The sequence below is a fragment of the Carcharhinus amblyrhynchos genome, chromosome 27, assembly GCF_965287045.1.
Source record: "Carcharhinus amblyrhynchos chromosome 27, sCarAmb.v2.hapA, whole genome shotgun sequence".
NCBI classification, from domain to species: Eukaryota; Metazoa; Chordata; class Chondrichthyes; order Carcharhiniformes; family Carcharhinidae; genus Carcharhinus; species Carcharhinus amblyrhynchos.
Genome location: NC_137350.1, coordinates 35,713,112 through 35,737,587, shown reverse-complemented (window position 1 = coordinate 35,737,587; position 24,476 = coordinate 35,713,112). Strand labels below are relative to the sequence as shown.

The 24,476-nt window shown below is 44.0% G+C and overlaps 1 long non-coding RNA gene across 1 annotated transcript; it reads right to left on the bottom strand.

The window, feature by feature from the left end:
* Positions 1–645: 645 nt before the first annotated feature.
* LOC145359081 (uncharacterized) lies at positions 646–23,722 on the bottom strand. The gene is made up of 3 exons (XR_013889546.1): positions 23,641–23,722; positions 2,347–2,514; positions 646–732 (listed from the first exon to the last, which is right to left on the bottom strand). It is a non-coding gene; the product is annotated as an uncharacterized LOC145359081 (long non-coding RNA).
* Between the last annotated feature and the right edge of the window lie 754 nt (positions 23,723–24,476).

Genomic DNA, 24,476 nt, shown 5'->3' with positions numbered 1-24,476 from the left:
GCTTTGCTTTTGAACGCTTCGTCCCGCGAAGGTTACTTTCCCAGAACATTCCACCCTAACAGGCACCCTGAGCCTTGTCTGCTTTCCATGACAGAGTAAAACTTTTCCAAACGGTTCAGCAATAGCTTGTTTTCGGACTCAGTTTCAGTGGACACTGATCGTTTCACCCGTTGCTCAGTTAGTTACTGCCTTATGATCTGTAAACAGTCGTTGTTAACCAGCTGTACTTTGCAATTAAGACAAATCGACATGCCAGCTTACTAAAATGACATTTTGTATAGATCTCACTTCTGTTTCAAGCGATGATTCATAATTAATTCTATCCATTTACAAAGCATTGGAGAAAAATAAACACCACAGATTTCCCCCTTGTTTGAGCACATTTCTTGCAGTAAAACACCAGCTGTAGAGCAGTAAAATACCACGAAATACTCCTGTATCTGTATTTCCTGATTTAATCTATCCAGAAATCTCAATGTAATATGCTATTATTTGCATCCCAGTAGAGATTCACTAATACCGCTTTAATATAAAGACAGTGCAAGAAGAAACAGTCCCGAGTTTAAATTATAACCATCGTTTCCCATGGAAAAGGCAGATCAAACCAAATTAGACTGGTGATATTAGCGAGCAAACACATTGACGCTTGCTTTTGAGAGGTTTTTTTTGAAATCGCAAGACAGCTAATGTCTTGTCCAAGTCTCGCACATTCTTTATTCCTGCGACTGTTCCCTTGAAAACAAACAAATAAAATTAAAGTCAGCCGAGTGACAATCCATTCCACAAACTACCAAAGTGAGCTCAAAAGTGAAATGCTGTTTCATGTTTATTTTATCTCCAGCACAGAGCAGCCTTGCTTTGTGGACCGGACCCGATCCCTCAACAACGCCGCCCCCCGACCCCAACTGCCCACTGTCACCCCAACTACCCCCAATTCCCACCCCTCCAGACGCCATCTCCCCACTAGCACCCACCAAACCCCCCCCGTACCCCATCTGCCCACTATCACCCCAACTTCCCCCCCAAAACCCTACCCTCAAAACCCCATCTCCCTACAACCAGCCCCAGCCCCAGCCTTCAGCTCTCCACCCCAGCTCTCCATTCTCCATACCCCATCTCCCCACTCCTTCACATCCACACTCCGCCCCTCCTTCCCCCCGCCCCTTTTGTCAACTGCAATGGGCTGATTATTAATTTCGGAGGTGTATTGTTGTACCTAATTCCCCTGATTATCTTTGGCAAGAAAATATTGTCACTGTTTCAATCTCTGCCTGGGTGGCAATGCTTTTTGTCGCTGTCTTCCTCTTGGGGGAAAGCACCCGATGAAGAAATCTCAGTGATGAAGATGTTGTCCAATTGGAAAGCGTACATTCAGGTCACCAGATTCACGGGGTGGTCGGCAGCTTTAACGCCGGAACAGAATAGACTGGGGGAAATGGCCTGTGTGTGTTTTGTAAATTACATAATGAGCATTGAGTAATAGATTGGGCTTCCAGTTATTATTACGTTTTGACAACGGGCATATTTAAACTAAAGCTACTTTAATAGCGGAATTGCTATCTGAGTGAACCAGTTATTTATCTGTTTTATCTAAATGTTGCAACCTTTCCAAAATAAACCTTTTACTGAAATAACAAACCATCCTGAATACGTCTAATTAATTCGAACATCCCAGAATACGGATCAATCATGCTAAACTTCTGCCCTTGTGGGTTGAGGAGGGTGTTTTAAAATCAGGTCTCTTGTAAATGAGCCGTGGAAGTAATTCTAGATTTTAGGAAGAACTTCCAGCCCCAAGTGGGATACTTACTTCCGCGTCTTTGAGGGGGACTTCTAATTTAAGTATATTATTGTGGTCTGCAATGCAGGCTAAACGTCCCAATTCCTTTATCACGTGGAAATGTTTATTCAATTTCTCGATTTTAAAAAAGCAGAAATTCAAGGTAACGCTTCTCGTGTCCCTATCGTAACAAAAAAAACACCTCTCTCATTGACTGGGTGACTTTTAAACGCTGGTCCGGGTAGCCCAAGATCTATGTTGCCTCGGCATTGCTAAAGGCTCCAATCTCAACAGATTATGCAGAAAGGTTAAAAAAAATCGAACACTATATAACTGGGATGCTTCATTACACCACATACAACAACACTCAATGAAAGCTGGAGGTTTATCACCAAGTCGAAGAGGAAATGGCGTGTCTCTTTAAATTAACTGTTTCGACGCTATTTAAAGGACTCTTTGATCAGGAACCAGCTGTGTAAATAGACCCACAGAGGTGAGGAGACACTGGATTTTGACTCCATCAGATCTTTATCCAGTCGGTTTGGTTGCCCTGTATTAGAACTCACCTGAGTTGCAGCTCTGATGAAGGACCATCTAGACTGGAAACGTTGGCTCTATTCTCCCTCCACAGATGCTGTCAGACCTGCTGAGATTTTCCAGCATTTTTCTGTTTTTGTTTCAGATTGCAGAATCCGCAGTATTTTGCTTTTATCTTTGGCGTAGACATAGAATTCCTACAGTGCAGAAAGAGGCCATTCAGCCCATTGAATTCACACCGACCGCAAACCCACGCAGCACCAACCCCCGTAGCCCCAGGTATTGACCGTGTTAGTGCCCCGACACTAAATAACGATGTAGCATAGCCAATCAACCTAACCCGCACAACTTTGGACTATGGGAGGAAACTGGAGCAACCGGTAGAAACCGACACAGACACAGGAAGAACGTGCAAACTCCGCACATTCGGTGACCCGAGGACAGAATTAATCCTGGGTCCACGGCGCTGTGAGGCAGCAGCGCTAACCACTGAGTGACAGATTTCCTGGTTGTTGGTACATCCAGGCTCGAGACGTTAGCTCTATTCTCTCTCCACAGATGCTATTAGACCTGCCGAGATTTTCCAGGGTTTTCTGTTTTTGTTTCAGATTCCAGCATCTGCAGTATCTCGCTTGTCTCCTGGTTGCTGCTGTATAGAATGGGTGAATGAAGGGTCAGTGACCTGAAGCACCATTTGTTTCTCTCTCCACAGATGCTGCCAGTCCTGCTGAGTATTTGCAGCTTTTATTTGTTCCAGTGTTGGATTTCCAGCTATATTCTGCTGCTGCCTGAATGGATCCCAACTCCCATGGCAGCTATTCCAACAAAAGATTTAATACTTTATCATACCTTTTCAATCCATTACACAAACCAGCTTCCCATCCATTGACTCTGTCTACACTTCATGCTGCCTTGGCAAAGCACCCTAGTTATGACTGTGACATTACATTCTGCACTGTCTCCTTTCCTTCTCTATGAATGGTATGCTTTGTCTGTGTAGCACGCAAGAAACTATACTTTTCATTGTATGTTAATACATGCAACAATAATAAATCAAATATGTGGGTTGATCGGCCATGCTCAATTGCTCCTTAGTGTCCAGGGTTAGAAGATACATGGGGAGGCGTTATGGGGATAAAGTCTGGGTGGGAGGGTTAATGGTGCAGGCTCAATGGACAGAATGGTCTCTTTCTCCACTATAAGGGTTCAATGAAATGATTCTTTTCCCATCCCCCTCTCTCTTTCTTCTGTGATAAGGTGTTGGATGTGATGATGAGTTCTTTCTGTGTTTTCTCTTAAGATGAGAAGCAATAGCTCAGCATGGGATCGACAAACCTGACATCAGGTTATCAGGACATTGAACATGGAATCTCTCATCACCTTCCCAAGGGTAACTATGGGCAATAAACGCTGGTCTAGCCGGTGACGCCCAATCCTATAAATGAATTTTTAAAAAATACCCACACATTGGTGTTCAGCAAACATCTCCACCCCTCCAAATTTTCACACAGAGACGGGGAAATGAATTCAGGGCTGTTGTTATCCTGGAATATTGCCATCAATTATGTCTCCATTAACCGGCACTGTGTTTGGGATCTGCATTGTACAGGCTTGTATATCTCTGAAAAACCCCATTGTACTTTAAGGATATCCTGTTATCCTGCTCCAGGTCAGGTATCCCTTTGTAAGGTCTATTTATCATTGAGAAGGATGGAACATTTCAGGCCTCCACTCACTGATTTGCATTACAAACGTCGTCTCTCATTCCCATCCTGGAACATGCATTTTTCTCATTAAGACCCACTTTCAGTAGATAAGAGGGTCTCCCTGCCATTTGTTTTCACAGTTAATCCTGTTGACAAGTGTTCGATGAACACTAAATCACAGGACTGTGGGAACTCTATTAGAGAAAAGTAGGAGTTTGTGCTTAAATAAAGTTTGGTGATAAAAGTGTATGAACAGATCGGTCAGGTTCTATTGCCTGTGGGTTCTGCGTGGTAAAATGTCACAAGAGTTATCAGAAACATTTAGTTCCCAAGTTTTAAGAGTTTCTTTAAGCATATTTGTTTCTTTTCTGGGGCTGTGTAATTCCAAAACAATTTCTGTTTCCATTCTAGATTTTTATCGTTCGCAGTTCTGCTGTTCTCTCTTGCTCTATTCTGTCCCCATCCCAAAACAGAATCCTAAACCTAGGGAGTATTAACACTTCATCCACTGGTAAAGTGGCCCATAAGCAATCAAAGTCAAAATATATTGGCCCTAGGTTCCTTTTAGGGTTGGAAGGCTAATCCGTACTAGTAAATCCATAATCCCATCTGAGTTCATTTGGATTTGTTTCAATGGTGAATTCATGTCCTCACAACACATGGGCAGCAATGTGGCACAATGGTAACCACTTCAAAGTTCCTAAAGTGTTCGACTCCACTATCACAGCAGGCAGTGCATTCCACACCCCAACCACTTTCTGGCCCTGGACTACCTGAAGTGGAGGAAAAGTATTTGGGAAGGAGCTGAACATCTCGACTTTCAGGTTTGAGACCCCAGTGTTTGAACATTCTCTTCCTCAGGTGAACAAAGGCAGAGCTGGCACACTGAAGATGGTGTTGAGCCTCAATGTCAATGTTTGCCCTCGTTGACAGAAAAGTAAAGAAAGTCGTCCACATTGTTCATAAGTTCAAAAGATATAGGAGCAGAATTAGGCCATTCGGCCCATCGAATCTGCTCTGCCAAGGCTGATATGCTCCTCATCCCCATCTTCCTGCCTTCTCCCCATAACTTTTCAACTCATTACCAATTGAAAATCTGTCTAACTGCTCCTTAAATTTTGCTCATTGTCCCAGCATCGCATGTCCAAGATCTCGTGGACTTTGACAACCAGGAGTGCAGTGTTGTGTGGCAAGGCTAGGTTCATAGAAGACCTTGGTCTTATGGATATGTAGTGTAAGGCATATGCTTTCATGTGGCTCAGTGAAGCTGTTGACAATGGCTTGGAGCTCGGCCTCCGAGTATGGGCAGATACAAGCATCGTCTCCATGCTGTAACCCAATGACAGAGGATGGGATGTACTTGGATCTGGCCTGCAGGCAGTGGAGGTTAGACAGATTTCAGTTCATTCTGTAGTTTAGCTCCACTCCAGTGGGGAGCTTACTGAGGGTGAGATGAAGCATTGCAGTAAGGAACATTGAGCAGAGTGCCAGTGCTGTGACATAGCCTTGCTTGACCCAAGTCCAACCTGTGGTGAGTCTATTTTCAGGATCAGATTGTGCATATCACCATGGAACAAGCGGAGGAGGATGGTGACAAACCTTTGGGGCACCCAAAGCGGAGGAGGACACTCCATAATTGCTCACAGTTAGCATTGCCCAACAGCCTTTGTGAGGTCAAAAAAGGTGTGTACTAGGGTTGGTGCTGTTCCTGCTTTTCACTTGTAGTTTCTGTGCAGTGAAGATCTTGTTCATTGTGCCCCTTAGTGGGCAGAGTCTGTATTGCAACTCTAGAATCCTAGAATCCTATAATGCAGAATGGGGCCATATACATTAACAATGGGCCGAATGGCCTGTCTGCTTCTATGTCTTATGGTCTAATTCAGCCCATCAATTCTGCACTGACCACAATCCTACAAGGGCCCTATCCCCTTAACCTTAGCTAGTCTACCTGACACTAAGGGGCAATTTAGCTTGGCCAATCCATCTAATCAGCACATCTTTCAGACTGTGGAGGAAACTGGAGCACTTGGAGGAAACGCCCGCAGACACGGAGAGAACGTGCAGATTCCGCACAGACAAGCTGGGGATTGTGCCCAGGCCCCTGGCGCTGTGAGACAGCAGTGCTGATCACTGTGCCACTGTGCTGCCCACCATTGTGCTACTCTGGGAGGTGCTTTTCAGCCATTGGGAGAAGGTGAGTAAGGAGGACTCTTGCAATGGCCTTCACTGTGGCTGAGAGCCGGGAAATTCCTGAGAAAGGCAGAGAAGTTAAAGAGGGAAGGTCCAGGCGGATGCCAATGGTGGTTTAATCAAAATCAAGGGCAGAATTGGAGAATCTTGGGATTTTTAGGGTTTGGGGACTAACACTGAGCAAATTAAAAACAAGGATAAGAATTCAAATCCCAACAAAATGATTCGGTTAACTTTAGAGGAAACAAAACAAATAAACATCATTGTAAGGGGAGACAATCAATTGAGGAACTAATTTAGGTCTATCCTTCCCCAGTCTGATCAACCTCATTCTTTGGAACCCAAACCAGCAAAGAGCATGTTCATCCTGTGATCTGTCCCAGTAAAAATAAACTTTGTACTTTCCTTCCTACATGGCCCTGCTCTAACTTTCAGAATATAGCCCTTTTCCTGGACCATATAGTTTCTCAGTATCATATCCTCACTGCATTAGGGACCTGGGTTCAATTCCCAACTTGGATCACCATCTGTGTGGAGTTTGCACGTTCTCCTGTGTCTGCGTGGGTTTCCTCCGGGTGCTCTGGGTTCCTCCCACATTCTGAAAGACGTGCTGGTTAGGTGCATTGACCCGAACAGGTGCCGAAGTGTGGCGACTAGGGGAATTTCGGAGTAACTTCATTGCAGTGTTAGTGTAAGCCTTACTTGCGACTAACAAATAAACTTTAACATTTTAACTTTATCATCAACTTGCATTGTCATTTTAAATACCTTCCTTACTGGAATACCATGAATGAATTGTTTTGGGCAGTCCAAGACTTCTGGGGGTCTAATCCCCAGCAGCTTGGTGCCACCCTCATGCCTGCAATACTGATTTTCGGTCTCTTCCTTGGTTGATAGGTTCCCTACCGCACTGTACAGTTGCTAGTCAGAAATTGCATCTTGGTTCCCTACCGCACTGTGCAGTTGCTAGTCAGAAATTGCATCTTTCCATGCCAGAGGGTCAGGACATTCATTGTTCCTTTCCTACTCCAGCGGCAGCGGCTCATCAAGGCATCTTATGCTAGCCACATCTGAAATTTACTCTAAAAATATGGAATTTATTTTTACTTCCACTTGAGAGAATGTAGTAATTGAAGAGGTTGGAAATGCAATTAAACAGTTGGATTGTCAGAGTGAAATTAGTGGCAATGATGTTTATTCTGATGCAGAGCCTAGCAGAATTAAAGGCATTTGGTTCGCTTTCCTCTTTCCACCTCCTCGTAAAACATATCTAACATTCTGCGCAGCCTCCAGAGCTATGCTGTGGTTCTTCTGAGAGCTGGAGCCAGAGTCTTAATGTTTCAAAATACAACACAGCCTGATTTTGTTTGAATTAGCAAGTGGTGTTCACCAGAAAACTAATTTTACACATTTGCTTCCTTCCCCCACCTCCTTGCCTCCATTCTCGACAAGAAGTGAACCATCGAAACAAATATAGGAACAAAAAGAGGCCAGTCAGCCTTCACGCCTGCTCCACCAATCAGTTAAATCATGGATAAACTGTATGTCAACTCCTTTATCTGCCATAGTTCCATCTCTCTTGATTCTATTATCTATCAAACATTGATTCCACAGTTTGCTGAATCAGTTAGGGGATGCTGACTGAACACTGGCTAGAAAAATGAAGAAATAATTAGGAGAAATATTTTTCAAGTTGAGATCTATTGCAAGATGGCTGTGAGGTCAATACATTTTTGTTAGGTGAAATATGGACCTAAGGATGGTAAACGGGGTTGAGGTATGAACCAGCCATTTTCGAATTGAATGGCAGTCATATGCAATGGCCTGAACCACCTATCTATCCTCTTATGTAGGAAGTCTTCAGAATATGGACTGTTCAACCACAAGTTACTCATCTTAGAACCATAAAACCATACAGTGCAGAAGGACGCTATTCAGTCCATCGAGTCTGCCTCCCATCCAGGTCCTATCCCCATAACCCCATTCATTTAACCTAGCTAACCCCCCCGACACTAAACGCAATTTAGCACAGTCAATCCACCCAACCTGCACATCTTTGGACTGTGGGAGGAAATTGGAGCACCTGGAGGAAACCCACACAGACAGGGGAAGAACATGCAAACGTCACACAGACAGTGATCTAAGCCGGGAGTCGAACCTGAGTCCCTGGCACTGTCAGACAGCAGTGCTACATACCGTGCTACTGTGCTGTCTCGGAGGAAACCAGAACACTGAGAGGAAACTGCCACATATACGGGGAGACTCCGCACAGACAGTGACCCGAGGCTGGAATTGAACTGGGGTCCCTGGTGCTGTGAGAAGTTGTGAGGCAGCAGTGGTAACCACCTTGCCACCATGCCACCAAAGCGGATATTATATCACAATTTAAATGGAATTTGGATAAATATTTAAAATGGAAAAATACAAAATGTTATGGATAAAGGACAGGAAAATGAGATTACAGCTTCAGTTGAAAATGATAGCATTGGCACAGTCCAGTGGCCTCCTTCTGTCCTGCATTTTCTGTAAGCTCGGAAGTTCACACGTTCTTTTCCCTTGGGACCAGGAAATGTCGAACACTGCAGGAATAGGGTCTGTTGTATTCCTGGAAGTTTTATCAATAGGAGTTCTGTCTTCCTGTCTCCCGCAGTAAAAGTTTCTTAGAGGTAGCTTCTTCTGATTTGTTTGCACTCAAGCTCATTAATCAAACCATCACTGGGTTGTTTGTGGTTGTAATTAAAAGCCTTTTTTTAAAACTGAGAATAGATTACAGATTCCAATTTACTCTTTTTTAATCTCAATGGGTGGTCAGAGCAAAATCAGGCCTTTTTACACTTTTGGAAAAAAAATAAACAGAGAGAGGACCGGAAATGGTGTTCATGGTGTTTTGTCTAACAGCTGATTTTGGTCAACAACAGATGTTCCTGGTGTTTAACAATGATGTTGGAAAAGACAGAGCGGTCAATAGTGGAACTTCCATTGATTCTGGTCAAAAGTCTTTGTATTTTGTATCAAAAGTTGTTGTGCAGTCCTAGGAGTATTTGAACCTTAACCTTTCAATTTTCCCAAACCGCGCAACAATTTTTTATTTGTAAAGTAGAAATTAGTACCTGACAGTGCAGAAGGAGGCCATTCAGCCCATTAAATCTGCACCAGCTACAATCCCAACCAGGCTCTATCCCCATACATTTACTTTAGCTAATCCCCCTAACACTAAGGAGCAATTTAGCATGACCAATCCACCTAACCCACATATTTTTGGACCATATTTGGGTGCCCCAGAAAAAAAAGTGAAGACAAATGTATGTCCAAAGCAGAAGAATTTATAATGAAGAACAAGCAAAAATACTAGAGCAATTAAATGAATACTTTGGCTTTGCCTTCACAGAGGAAGGTACAAATAACTTCCAAGAAATGACAGAGAATTTAGCATGTCAGCTAAGGCTTTCACCAACTTTTAACAGATGCACCATAGAAAGCACTCTTTCTGGTTGTATCACAGCTTGATATGGCTCCTGCTCTGCCCAAGACCGCAAAGAACTACAAAAGATCATGAATGTAGCCCAATCCATTACACAAACCAGCCTCCCTTCCATTGACCCTGTCTACACTTCCCACTGCCTCAGCAAAGCAACCAGTATAATTAAGGATCCCCATGCACCCTGGACATTCTCTTCCACCTTCTTCCATCGAGAAAAAGATACAAAAGTCTGAGGTCATGTACCAACCGACTCAAGAACGGCTTCTTCCCTTTTGCCATCAGACTTTGAATGGACTTACTTTTCACTAAGTTGATCTTTCTCTACACTTTAGCTTTAACTGTAACACTACGTTCTGCACTTTCTCGTTCCCTTCTCTGTGAACAGTATGCTTTGTCTGTTTAGCACGCAAGAAACAATGCTTTTCACTGTATGTTACTACATGTGACAATAATAAATCAGATCAAATCAAATTGAATCAAGGATTGAGTGAGAAGGAGGAATTGATGAAAATTAGTATTACTAAAAAAAATTCTGGCAAAATTAATGGGACCGAAAGCTGACAAATCCCCAGGGCGTGATGATCGATTTCCCAGCGTACTAAACGTTGTGCCAATGGAGATAATGAATGCGTTAGTTGTCACCTTCCAAAATTCTGTAGATTCTGGAAAAGTCCCAGCAGATTAGAGGGTGGCAAATGTAACCCATTATTTAAAAAGAGAGGAAAAAAACATGGAATTACAAACCAGCAAGCCTAACATCAGGAGCAGGGAAACTGCTGGAGTTTATTATGAGGGATTTTTCTCTCAGACACGGAATTAGTCAAAGCCAATCTGAATTTATGAAAGTGAAATCATGTTTGACAAACCTGCTGGAGTTTTTTGAGGACAAAACTAGCAAAATAGATAAGGGAGAATTATTAGATGTGATGTATTTCAATTTTCAAAAAGCTTTTAATAAAGTCCCACATAAAAGGTTCATGAGCAATATTAATGTGCACAGTCCTGGGGGCAAAGTATCAATTGTGGATTGCGAATTGGTAGCAGCCAGGAAACAGAGAGTAGGAATAAATGGGTCATTTTCAGAGTAGCAGGCACAGTAGGGTGCCACAGGGATCAGTGCTTGAACACCAAATATTCACAATATGTATCAATGAGTTGGATGAGGGAACCAGATGTAATGTTTCCAGGTTTGTTCATGACACAAAATTGACTAGGCCTGTATTGACTGGAATTTAGAAGAATGAGAGAGGATCTAATTGAAATGTATACAATTCCGATAGGGCTGGACAGACTTGATACAAGGACGTTGTTTCCTCTGACTTTGGCGGGGGTGGAGGAGGGGTCTAGAACAAGGGGGTCACAATCTCAGGGTAGAGGCTAGACCATTTAGGACTGAGATGAGGAGATATGTCTTCAATCAGGGGGTAGTGAGGCTGTGGAATTCTCTACCACAGCAAGCTGTGGAGACCAAGTCATTGAATATATTTAAGAACATAAGAACATAAGAAATAAGAGCAGCAGTAGGCCATCTAGCCCTTCGAGCCTGCCCCGCCATTCAATAAGATCATGGCTGATCTGTCGTGGCTCAGTTCCACCTTCCCGCCCTCTCCCCATAACCCTTAATCCCCTCTCTTATCAAAAACCCATCAACCTGCGTCTTAAAAATATTTAGTGAGGCAGCCTCCACCACTTCAATGGGCAGAGAATTCCAGAGATTCACCACCCTTTGAGTGAAGAAGTTCCTCCTCAACTCCATTCTAAACCGCCCCCCCTTTATCTTGAGGCTGTGCCCCCTAGTCCTACTGTCTTTTTTGAGCGGGAAGAGTCTCTCCACCTCTATCCTATCCATCCCATTCATCATCTTATATGTCTCAATGAGATCTCCCCTCATTCTTCTAAACTCTAACGAGTACAAGCCTAGTTTATTCAGCCTCTCCTCATAGCTCAACCCCCTCAACTCCGGTATCAGCCTAGTAAACCTCCTCTGCACTCCCTCCAAGGCCAAAATATCTTTGCGCAGGTGCAGCGCCCAAAACTGCACACAGTACTCCAGCTGCGGCCTCACCAATGCCCTATACAGCTGCAGCAAGACCTCCCTACTTTTATATTCAATCCCCCTCGCTATGAAGGCCAGCATCCCATTCGCCTTCCTGACCACCTGCTGCACCTGCAAGCTGGGTTTTTGCGACTCATGCACAAGGACCCCGAGGTCCCTCTGCACCGTCGCCTGCTGCAGTTTTTCGCCACGTAAGTAATAGTCCTTCCTACCATTCTTCCTACCAAAGTGGACCACCTCACACTTGCCAACATTAAATTCCATTTGCCATTTCCTGGCCCATTCGCCCAGCCTATCTAGATCCTTCTGCAGACTCTCCACACCCTCCGCACAATTTGCCGTTCCCCCAATCTTGGTGTCATCAGCAAATTTCGACACCCTACACTCGGTTCCCTCCTCCAGATCATCTATATAAATGGTAAATAGCTGAGGCCCCAGCACCGACCCCTGGGGCACTCCACTAGTCACCATCCGCCAATCCGAATAGCACCCGTTGACCCCCACTCTCTGCCTCCTATTTGACAATCAATCCTCTATCCACGCTAACACCCTACCCCCAACTCTATGTCCCTCGACCTTCTGCAATAACCTCTTGTGAGGTTATTTGTCAAACGCCTTCTGAAAATCCAGAAAGACCACATCCACCGGCTCTCCTCTATCCACCGCCCTAGACACATCCTCATAGAACTCCAGTAAGTTTGTCAGACACGACTTCCCTTTAATGAAAACATGCTGCGTCCGCTCTATCAAGCAATTGCCTTCAAGATGCCTCGCAATTTCCTCCTTAATGACGGATTCTAACATTTTACCTACTACAGACGTTAAACTAACCGGCCTATAATTCCCCGCCTTTTGCCTGGCACCCTTCTTAAACAACGGCGTAACATTAGCTGTTTTCCAATCATCCGGCACTTCCCCGGAATCCAGCGACGTCTGGAAAATAACCACCAAGGCATCCACTATCACCTCCGCCATTTCTTTCAGAACCCTCGGATGCATTCCATCCGGTCCTGGGGACTTGTCCACAATCAGCCCCTCCAGTCTGTCGAGCACCGCCTCTCTAGTAACAGTAATGTCATTAAGACCCTCCAGTCCTACCACCTTTCCATCACTAACACCCGGCAAATTATTCACGTCCTCCTCCGTGAAGACAGAAACAAAAAAGTTATTCAATACCTGAGCCATATCCCCATCCCCTACCACCAGGTCCCCTTTCTCATCCTCTAAAGGAGGAAGTAGATAGATTTCTGGGCTCTAAAGGCACCAAGGGGTATGGGCAAAGAGAGGGAGTATGGTGTTGAGATAGAGAATCAGCCATGATCATACTGAATGGTGGAGCAGGCTCAAAGGGCCAAATGGCCTACTCCTACTCCTATTTCCCCTGTTTCTATGAAGGCAACCTGCATCAAGGAATGAGCTGTTGATCTGTGCCCACCAGGAACATGGTGCAAATTCAGATTACTCAAGTTTATTTCATGTTAGACCCGTACAGCTGGCAGTGAGAGACTCTGCTGATTAACTGAAAATGAAAAGATTAACCTGTAAACATTCCTCTATTTGCTGACATTAACGAAAGATAAAACTGGAGGACAAAGTGGGACTCCCACCATTGCTAATAATGGTAGAGTTCGTTTGACCACAACGTTATAGCTGATTCCATCCCCCCCCATCCTCCCATATTCAAAATATAGTATAATATTGTGTCATTCACCAAGATTTCTTTACTGTATAAAATACAGCTAAAATGAAAAATCTAATCTTTGTCTTTGTTGCCGGTTATGCGTGCTGTGAGCTTAATCGCTGGAAGTGCTGTAGTCAAAAATCAGAGATGGATTATAATAAAAATCATAGAATGATTGCAAGAAGTAATGCCAATGGAGGCCATTTGGCCCACTGTGTTCTTGCTAGCTCTTTGTGAGACCCATGCAATTAGCCTCACTCCCTTACTCTTTCCCCACAGCCCGGTAAATGTTTCTACTTAAAATATAGATCTAATTTATTTTTGAAGGTTATAATTGAATCTGCTTCCATCCCCTTTCGGCAGTGAATTCCAGATCAGAACAACTCATTGTGTAATTTTTTTTCCTCCCATTGCCTGTGGTACTTTTGCCAATTAATTTAAATCCATGTCCTGTGGTTAAAGACCCCTCTACCACTTGAATGGCAGGCTTTGAACTACCCAGGCGAGAGTGGTCCTTGCTAAATAGGTTCAGGACAGGCCAGGGCTGCTGTGCAGTGACCGCCCACCCCCCCCCCGCCACCCCCACCACCACCACCACCACCACCACCGCTCCAGTGTGGGGCCTCGGTACAAACATCTTATGCACTTGTGGAAATACATAAACAATGCCACACATTACTGAGCAGGGTCCCCCCCTCCACAGATTAAGTGACGGACTAATCACCTTAAACTCGGCAAACCAGGAGGCCATCACTTGGCTTCAGGGATTTGCATTCACTAAATAAAATAAACCACTGGAAACAGTTTCCCTTTATTTACTCTATCAAAACGCTCCATGGCTTTGAATATCTCTGTCAAATTTCCCTTTAATCATTGAAACAGATTGACAGAATTGTAGAAGGGTCATTTAGATCCGAAACATTCTGTCCACGAATGCTGCCAAACCTGCTGAATTCATCCAGCTTTTTCTGTTTTGAATTTCAGATCCCAAGCATTTTGCCTTTAATAGAATCATAGAATCCCTACAGTACAGAAGGAGACTGTTCAGCCCATTGAATCTGCACCACTCTCTGATAAAGCATCTTACCCAAATCCTATCCCCATAACCTCACGTATTTACCCCATTGCTGCCCCTAACCTACATATCTTGGGACACCAAGGGGCAATTTAGCATGGCCAATCCACCTAACCTGCACATCTTTGGACTGTGGGAGGAAACCGGAGCACCCAGACAAAACCCACGCAGACTCAGGGAGAAGATACAAACGCCACACAGTCGGTCGCCCAAGGCTGGAATCAAACGAGGTCCCTGGTGGCGTGAGGCAACTTTGCTAACCATTGTGTCACCATTGTGCTCTTTGCTCCATTGAAAACAACCCCAGCTTTTCTTGTCTCTCCATATAACTAAGTGTTTTTCTCACGAGTACCATTTCAGTAAAATCTACACTTCAGCGCCTCTCAGACATTAAAATCCTTCATAAAGTTCCAGGAACATTATGAAGCATGGGCAGCATGGTGGCACAGTGGTTAGCACTGCTACCAGGGAATCAGGTCCCATTCCCGGCTTGGGTCAGTGTCTGTGTGGAGTTTGCACGTTCTCCCTGTGTTGGTGTGGGGTTTCTCTGGGTGCTCCGGTTTCCTCCCACAGTCCAAAGATGTGTGGTTTAAGTTGATTGGCCATGCTAAAATTGCCCCTTAGTGGCAGGGGAATTAGCAGGGTAAATAAGGGGATAGGGTCTGGGTGGGATTGTTCAGCTCGATGGGCTGAATGGCCTCCTTCTGCTCCACAGGGATTCTATGATTCTAAGTACGGTGCTCATAAATGGTTCAAGATGCCAGTTGGGGCCTAATCAATGTTTTATAAAGATTTACCTTGACCTTGTACTGTATGGGGGATTTTTAACGCCCAGAATTGGATTTGGGTTGATGGCATGTTCACATTTCCGAAATCTCAATCCCCCATTGAAGATTCTCACTTCAGTTTTTATCATAGCGCTGACAGGAAGTGGGGAGAAGGCAGGGAATGGGCAACCAATCTGCCTCCAGGATTCATCATTTAGATACTATGATGGCAGTGTATGATCTGGGTTTAACATGTCTTTTCCGTGCTCAACTCTGCGGCTAAAGTGAGATAAGGACAGCTTCATGGAAGAGAATAAAATTTACTAGGATGCTACTGAGACTTGATAGTTTGAGTTACATGGAGAGGCTGGATAGACTGGGACTTTTTCACCTGGAGCGTAAGAGGCTTAGGGGTGATCTAATAGAAGTCTATAAAATAATGAGGGGCATAGATCAGCTAAATAGTCAACATGTTTTCCCAAAGGTAGGGGAGTCTAAAACTAGAGGGCATAGCTTTAAGATGAGGGGGGAGGGGAGATACAAAAGGATCCAAAGGGGCAATTTTTTCACACAGAGGGTGGTGAGTGTCCGGAACGAGCTATCAGAAGTAATAGTAAAGGCGGGTACAATTTTGTCTTTTAAAAAACATTTAGACAGTTGCATGGGTAAGATGGGCACAGAGGACATGGGCCAACTGTGGACAATTGGGACTAGCTTAATGGTAAAAACTGGGCAGCATGGACAAGTTGGATCAAAGGCCCTGTTTCCGTACTGTAAACCTCTATGACTCTAAGTGCTTTAAGGTACTCTTGGCAGCCAGGATTGAGCAGGAATATTCCCTCCAGGCCCGGCAAGCTTACTTGATTTCTTGCCCATCAACTTCAGGTTGGTAAACCTCACCACTGGATCAGACAACTTGCCCAAGATTAGTGACCACCTCCATGATGAGACTACCAGCTCTTTCCTCAGGATTGGGATCTCTCCATTATCCCTTCAACACTCTCAAACCCTTTGTGCTTCTGGGCTACCACCTCCTCTGGGGCATTATGCACCCAGCAGAGAGACAGACTTGTCAATTGGACTACCTTCTGGGCCAAGAACCTATGAGTAAAAAATGATGTGCAATGTGGAATTAAATTTGTCGAGTCAAAATGCCCTTACTCTACGCTCCCCACTCACCACCCACCCACTTACCCACTCAGAAACCTTACCCCAGTTAAATTTGTGTCTTATTACTCCATTTCAAAAGACAAGAATCCTGGATGCCTTTTTAAGAGCCTTCTGACATTGTCCTACCACCTGCAAAGATTTGTGTACATGCCCACAGGCACAGTGTTGCTGCAACTCCTTTAAAATTACACCATTTAGTCTATACTGTAAACACCTTGATTAGAGTCAAAATAATGAGAACATGGATTTAAACTTCACACGCAAACATTAAGTTCTGTTGCATGCATCCAACTGGGGTTCACTGGGGTTCCTCTTCCCTCTGATTAAAAGTCATCTAAACTCAAAGTGTTGTCTCTATTCTCTCCCCACAGATACTGCCAGGTCTGCTGAGATTTTCCAGCATTTTTCTGTCTTTGTTTCAGATTCCAGCATCCACAGTATTTTGCTTTCATCTTAGGGTTCAATGGTTGTATTCTTGTCTCTGAAGCCAACAGGTTATGGGTTTTATATCCTGAGCATATAATCTAGGCTGGCACTTACTGTTGTACTGAAGGAGTGTTGGCATTCTTGGAGGGGTTTCAAATGATCTGCTGAGCCAAATGTCCACCTGCCCTCTCAGGCAGACGTGGAGATCCTATCACATTATTTGAATCATAGAACCCTACTGTGCAGAAAGAGGACCTTTGGCCCATCGAGTCTGCACCGAACACAATCCCAGGCCCTACCGCTATATCCCTACATATTATACCCACTAATCCCTCTAACCTATGCATTCCTGGATACTAAGGGGCAATTTCAATAGCATGGCCAATCAACTTAACCCGCACATCTTTGAACTGTGAGAGGAAACCAGAGTACCCGGAGGAAACCCACATAGACACGAGGTGAATGTGCAAACTCCACACGGACAGTGACCCGAGCCAGGAATCGAACCCAGGACTCTGGAGCTGTGAAGTAGCAGTGCTAACCACTGTGCTACCGTGCCGCCTCTTTGAAGAAGAGATTTTTTTCTCCCTCTCACTCAATTCTCATCCTACACGAGGCAGACTAAGTACATAGTCATCTTTGTTACCGTAACTTTTTTTTTGTCCTGAAACAGGTCACCCGCCTATGGAGACTACACCCCGAGGGGTATCATTCAGCATCAACATGGCCAACCATCAATTCCTGGAGTGAGACTAGAACTTGGAGTTTCTGGCTCAGAGACAGGGACGCTATCCACCCCGCCAAAAGACCCTCATCAAACTGATTAGCTGCTCATTATCTGTTGCTTTTTGTGGGATCTTTCTGTGCACACGTTGGCTGCCATGTTTCCTACATCACAACAGTGACGACACTTCGAAAGTGCTCCATTGAGTAAAACAATTCTGGGACTTCTGGAGGTTTTTATTTTATTTTTGCGTTGAGTAATTCAGCGTGAAGAATTACTTCAAAATTAATTTTTTTTTGTAAGTGCCAATTGGCGTTCTATCTTCCATCCCTGTAAAAAAAAATGATTGCCATCACACACTGATTGCAGAATTTGCAGGAGAAACCATGTATGCAGCATTTTCTGGAATGGGGTCATGCAGCAGAGGCGAATGCAACACTCCACAGAGATCTTAATGATACAGAAATTTGAAAAAGGTTAATACCTACTGCACTTAGCGAGTACAATGCTACATTAGTGAGGGCTGTACTGCACTCATCAACTCACAATTTATAGTACAGGAGAGAGGGATTCAGTCAGCACTAAGTAGGTCTCGATTTTGATCTTCTGACATTTGATAACAATAATAAGCAAATAAATCCCAGAGGTATTGTCTCCACTGCAATGGAACCAGAGTGAAGATTGTTGGAGGCCCTATCTTCAGTGCTGAAGGACTGGCAGATATAATATACATTCCATTGCTACAATCCATTTATAATCCATCCAGTCTAAGTGAACAGGGTTCAGCGGTTAATCTTGTCTATATGTAATTCACATAAAACAGGCAACTGCAGTCAAAAAAAAAAGTTATCTCAGTTTTTAAAGACTAGTCATTCTTGCTGGCTTTCATTTTTAGATGCTTTTGAACTACATTTAAATGGAGGGCGGTTTTACCTATAATAACAATGACTTAAAAACCCTAAGGCACTTCACAATGCATTACCAGACCAAAATTGACACAGAGACAAGAAGGATGCATTTGGTCTAAGAAGTGGATTTTAAACAGCGTCTTTAAAGAGGAGGGCAAGGTGAAGAGGTGGTGAGGTTATGAGAGAGAGTTCCTCAGTTAGGATCTAAGTAGCTGAAAGCACAGCCACTAATGGCAAGGCACTTGAGGGAAACACAAAAGCCAGAAGTATAGGAAGTTCACAGGGCTGGAGAAGGTTACAGTGATGAAGGCGGGGGGAAAGAGGAAGGTGGAGTAATATTTCTGGTGGGATAACAGCCCAGAGATTATGGGGTAACAACCAAACTCACAGTCAGATGGAATGTCCATTTTATACCCCTCTCAACATTGCCCTTTGTAACACCTTAAATCATCAACTGGACAAAATAAGCTCAAATCCAATCACTTGTGGCACTAAAATTGAATTCAATAATTCTGGTAATTTGTGGACTGTTACTAGGAGTGGGGAGATGATAGCCCAGTGGTATTATAGCTAGACAATTAATCTGGAAACTCAGTTATAATGTTCTGAGGACCCAGATTCGAATCCCAACATGGCAGATAATGGAATTTGAATTCAATGTAAAAACATATCTGGAATTAAGAATCTGCTGATGACCGTGAAACAATTGTTGATTGCTGGAAAAACCCTCCTGGCGCACTAATGTCCTTTAGGGAAGGAAATCTGCCGGCCTTACCTGGTCTGGCCTACATGTGGCTCCGGACCAGAATGGTTGACTCTTAACTGTCCTCTGAAATGGCCACTCAGTTCAAGGGTGTCTAGGAATGGTCAATAAATGCTGGCCCAGCCAGTGACACCCATGTCCCACAAATGAATAAAAGAAAATCAAAAATGATTGTGAAAGAGCTTCTAAACTGTAGTTAACTGGCTTATTGATGTTCTTCAATAAGTCGTATCTATACTTGATGGTTGTCTCTGAGTGGGTTAGTAAACCAGGTGGCGCCGAATACATGCTAACATCTTCTTTAGGAAACTAGGATGTGGCTTTGCCAGGAGATATCAGACTTTTTAATGGAATATTTTCTCAGTGCTGAGAAGATTATGAACAGTTGAGCAGCAAAGAGATTTGCATGCCCATATATACAAATCACTAAATGCTAGCGCACAGGCTCAAAACCTAATGAGAAAGGCTACCAGACTGTTGAACTTTATCTCAAGAAAATGGTGGGATTCAAAAGTTCAGATGTCTTGCTTCAGTTGCAGAAAACATTAGCCAGACCCCATCTGCATTATTTAGTTCAGTTTGGAAACTGCTTGTCAGGAAGTATAGATCAGCCTCAGCAAAGATACAGCACCAGAATTATGACAGGGCTTAATGGGTTAAATTCTGAGGTCAAGTCGCAGAAACTTGACTCTTATTTCCTGGAGTTTTGAAGGTGGATGAATGATCAAATTTGGATTTTAAAATTATAAAAGGATTCTCCAGGGTAGATGCAGTAAAGCTATTTCCTCTGGTAAGGGTGTCCAGGACAAGGGGCACAATCTTAAAATTATAGTTAGAATTTATTTATCAGTCACAAGTAGGCTTACATTAAAACTGCAATGAAGTTACTGTGAAAATCCCCTAGTCACCACACTCTGGTGCCTGTTCGGGTACACTAAGGGAGAATTTAGCATGGCCAATGCTCCTAACCCATACGTCTTTGGAGTGTGTGAGGAAACTGGAGCACCCAGACAAAACCCACGCTGAACGGGAAGAACATGCAAACTCCACACAGACAGTGGCCCAAGTCAGGAATTGAATCCAGGTCCCTGGCACTGTGAGGCAGCAGTGCTAACTACTGTGTCACCATGCCGCCCATCAAAGTGAAATCAGGAAGCATTTTTTCCCACAAATTGAAGGGGAGATTTATAACTCTGTCCCAAATGGAACTTTCAAGACTGAAATCAGTGGACTTTTTTTAGTCAGGGATATGGACCAAAGGAGGGTGAATAGCATTGAGATACAATCAGCCGTAGTCCAACTGAATACTACCTCTTAGTTTCTCTCATCAACTCTTCTTAAAAAGTAGTTTAAAACCTGGTTGAAGATTGCCCCTCATGAAGCAGCCTTGGCCCATAACCCAAAGGTTGCTGAACTGAAACTGCCTTCTGCTATTTATGTTCTTGGCTAACATGGAGTGTAACTGCTGGTTGGGCTGAACGGCCTGTTTCTGTGGTAGGTACACTTGATTTAACTCTATCTATGAAACTGGCAATTTTCCAATCCAAGGAAAGGGAAGCTGCACAGATTTTCCTCTGCCCATGCTCAGAAGCACCAAAGCCGATTGTAATACCATTGCCCAGTCACAGCTGAGGTCAGCTTAACTCTCCCGAGCTGAACTTCCTGACCTATATGATTCTTAATAACACATCAAGTGGTGCATTAACAAATGGTGCCATGAGAGGGGGTAGCATTGCTCATGCTTGCACACACTGCCAGGTAACAGGAGCTCCAGGGAGTTTGGTCCTTCGGGGCTTCTTACCAGGAACTGAAGGCAATACAAGTAAATGTGGCCTTGAAGCTGAGTGTCTGTAATATCATATCATCAATACTACAGACATGTTTACAGCAGTAAAAATATTGAACCTACAGTGTGAATTAGACATAAAGTCGATGCTCAGATGACGAGAATCTGAAACATAAACAGATAATGGTGGAAATGCACAACTTAGTAAAAGTAATTTGGGAGCTGCTCTGATTTTGATTTGGTTTTATTTATTATTGTTACATGTATTAACATACAGTGAAAAGTATTGTTTCTTGCGCGCTATACAGACAAAGCATACCATTCATAAAGAAGGAAACAAGAGACTGCAGAATGTAGTGTTATAGTCATAGCTAGGGTGTAGAGAAAGATCAACTTAATGCAAAGTAAGTCCATTCAAAACTCTGACAGCAGCAGGGAAGAAGCTGTTTTTGAGTCGGTTGGTGTGTGACCTCAGACTTCTGTGTCTTTTTCCCCACAAAAGAAGGCGGAAGGGAGAATGTCCGGGGTCCTTAATTATGCTGACTGCTTTGCCAAGGCAGCAGGAAGTGTAGACAGAGTCAATGGATGGGGGGCTGGTTTGCGTGATGGATTGGGCTACATTCACTACCTTTTTAGTTCCTTGCGGTCTTGGGCAGAGCAGGCTGTGACACAACCAGAAAGAATGCTTTCTATGGTGCATCTGTAAAAGTTAGTGAGAGTCATAGCTGACATGCAAATTTTCTTAGGATTCTGAGAAAGTAGAGGCACTGGTGGGCTTTCTTAACCATAGTGTCAGCATGGGGGAATTAGGACGGGTACAGGCATTGCATTTATTACAAAATTCGACCATGTCTTTAACCCACAGCTGCTTTTCATAGGGTTCAGTGCCACGTCTGACAGCTCCCAACGTGAGTTACATGCTGCTGGATTGCCAACTCTATTTGGACATATTCCTGGAGATTTTATCACATGATCCTCCCACCTCCACTTGCCCTCTCCATGTTTGCACCATTGGCTATCTGACTCAGAGTGCACAACCTTTAACCAGAATGTGGACAAGCTCTGCATTTCCCAACTAGATGTTTCTTGATTTCAGTCAGACAATTGTTTTATCACTCTCATCTCCAGCATTTTAACAACCAGTCAAAATGAAAAGAAGATACGCACACAATGGTGTTGATTTTCTGACCTCGCTGTGCTGTTAGCAGATCACAGTGATCCCAGAGAATAGTGCACAGGCCTAAAAATCGATTTTGCACCCAGCGCCAAACAGTATGCAATTCTCCCAGTCTCTTTCTAATGACACAAACTGAAAAGCAGTTGTAGGTTAAAGACATGGTAGAATGTTGTAATAAACACCAACGCCTCTACTTTCTCAGAAGATGAAGGAAATTTGGCATGTCTGCTATGAGTCTCACCAACTTTTACAGATGCACCATAGAAAGCATTCTTTCTGGTTGTATCACAGCTTGGTATGGCTCCTGCCCTGCCCAAGGCTGCAAAGAACTACAAAAGGTTATGAATGAAGCAGAATCCATCGCGCAAACCAACCTCCCATCCGTTGACTCCATCTACACTTCCCACTGCCTTGGCAAAGCAGCCAACATAGTCAAGGACCCCATACACCCCGGACATACTCTCTTCCACCTTTGTCCATCGGGAAAAAGATGCAAAAGTCGGAAGGATGCCGGGTTGATTAGCAATATTTGAAGTGGTATTTAAATATGCATAACCCATTTGAATCTCAGTGCGTGGAATTCTCCAGCCTTCGGGCACAGCACAATATACCGAGAATCATCATTGGTCTTCACAAGTGGAAACCTGGTGCAATGATCATACTGAGGGGATCAGAGACCATCAAAGGCCCTGGTGGTCAGGAGCTTGGTTGGGCAGTGCTCATCAGGCACACTGGACAGCCTGGCAATGGTTGTCGGACAGCTTGGCAGTGGCCACCAGGCACCCTGGCTAGCTGGGCACTGACTGTGTGCGGGGCAGTGCCAAAAGGGTGGGCTTGAGTTGGAGTTATGATGAGGGGTGGCCATGAAGGGAGTCTATGCAGTGGGGTTATGATGGGAAGGCTACATAGGGGTGGATCATGTTGAGGATCATGATGGGGTGGATCATGCCAGGGGCCATCTTGGGGGTGGGGGGATGTCGGGGGTCATGATGGGGTGGCATGTCGGGGGTCAGGCAAGGGACCCATTGTGATGCCCCAACACTCCAGTGCCAGGAATCTCTGTCAATGAGGGGTTAGGGGAACATGCTGCCAATGAGGAGGGAAGTGTCTCAATGTCCATGGGAGTGGGGCTCTTCCAGTGCTTTATGAAATCAGGATGCCCTGCAAAATGACACCTGAGCGCACTGAAACCGGGCTCATGAACATACTTAGAACACACCACATTCCAGTACTGGCGCAGACTTCCCAACTCTCCAAAAAAAAACCGTGTGTAGGAGGATTGAGGTGTGGAGCATGCCTGAAAGATTGGCATGGATCACTCTAATGTTGGCATGGGTCACTTTTGTCATTGTGGCACTAAGTCGTTTTTTTGGGAGAATTCTGCCCAAATGTTTCCTAATGTTCAAAGGTTACCTTAAGCAGATTAATCTTTCAATCCTTGAGACTCCAGGAAGATTGACAACCTTCAGCTCAAGACAGCTGGTCTCAGCGAATCTAAAATCAAAACAGAAAATGCTGGATGAATTCAGGGAGCCTGGCAACATCTGTTGAGAGAAATAAAGTTAATGGGCATGATTTTCCAGCCACACTCGCTCCGAAACCAGAAAATCTTGCCCGGGATCAATGTATCTTTCTATGTTCCTCCCCTCACCTGCTACAATTCATGTGGCGGACGGAATGGGAAAATTTGCCTTAATATTTTAGGTGTAAATGACCCTTCTACAGAACCAAATGTCCTTTAGGGAAGGAAATCTGCCATCCTTACCTGGTCTGGTCTACATGTGACTCCAAATCCACAGCTAAGTCTTAAATAGTCAAGCAGTTCCGTTCAAAGGCAATTTGGAATGGGCAATATATGCTAGTGATGCCCACAACTCCCACTACAAATAAAAAAAAGATTGTATTTATATTCTATAATGTACTTGGAAAATATTTTCCCACGATAAAGGAGCAATATAAACATAAATTGTTGTATTCCTTTCTCTTATCATGTATTTATCTCATGATATTCACCTCAAATATTCCATCTGATAACAAATCTCACATTCTACCCACTCTCTGAAGGCGCCTGCATTTCTCATTGGATTCAGTAGTGGCTGTTTTGTCTCTACGGCCTCAAGTTTTGCTTTCCCTCCCCCCACTGCCCCCTCTCCCTGTTAGGTGGGAACACCAAATCTATCTATCACTTTCATAACCTTAAAAGCCCTTATCTAGTTCCCTCTTCTCTTCATCGGAGAATTACGTTTGGT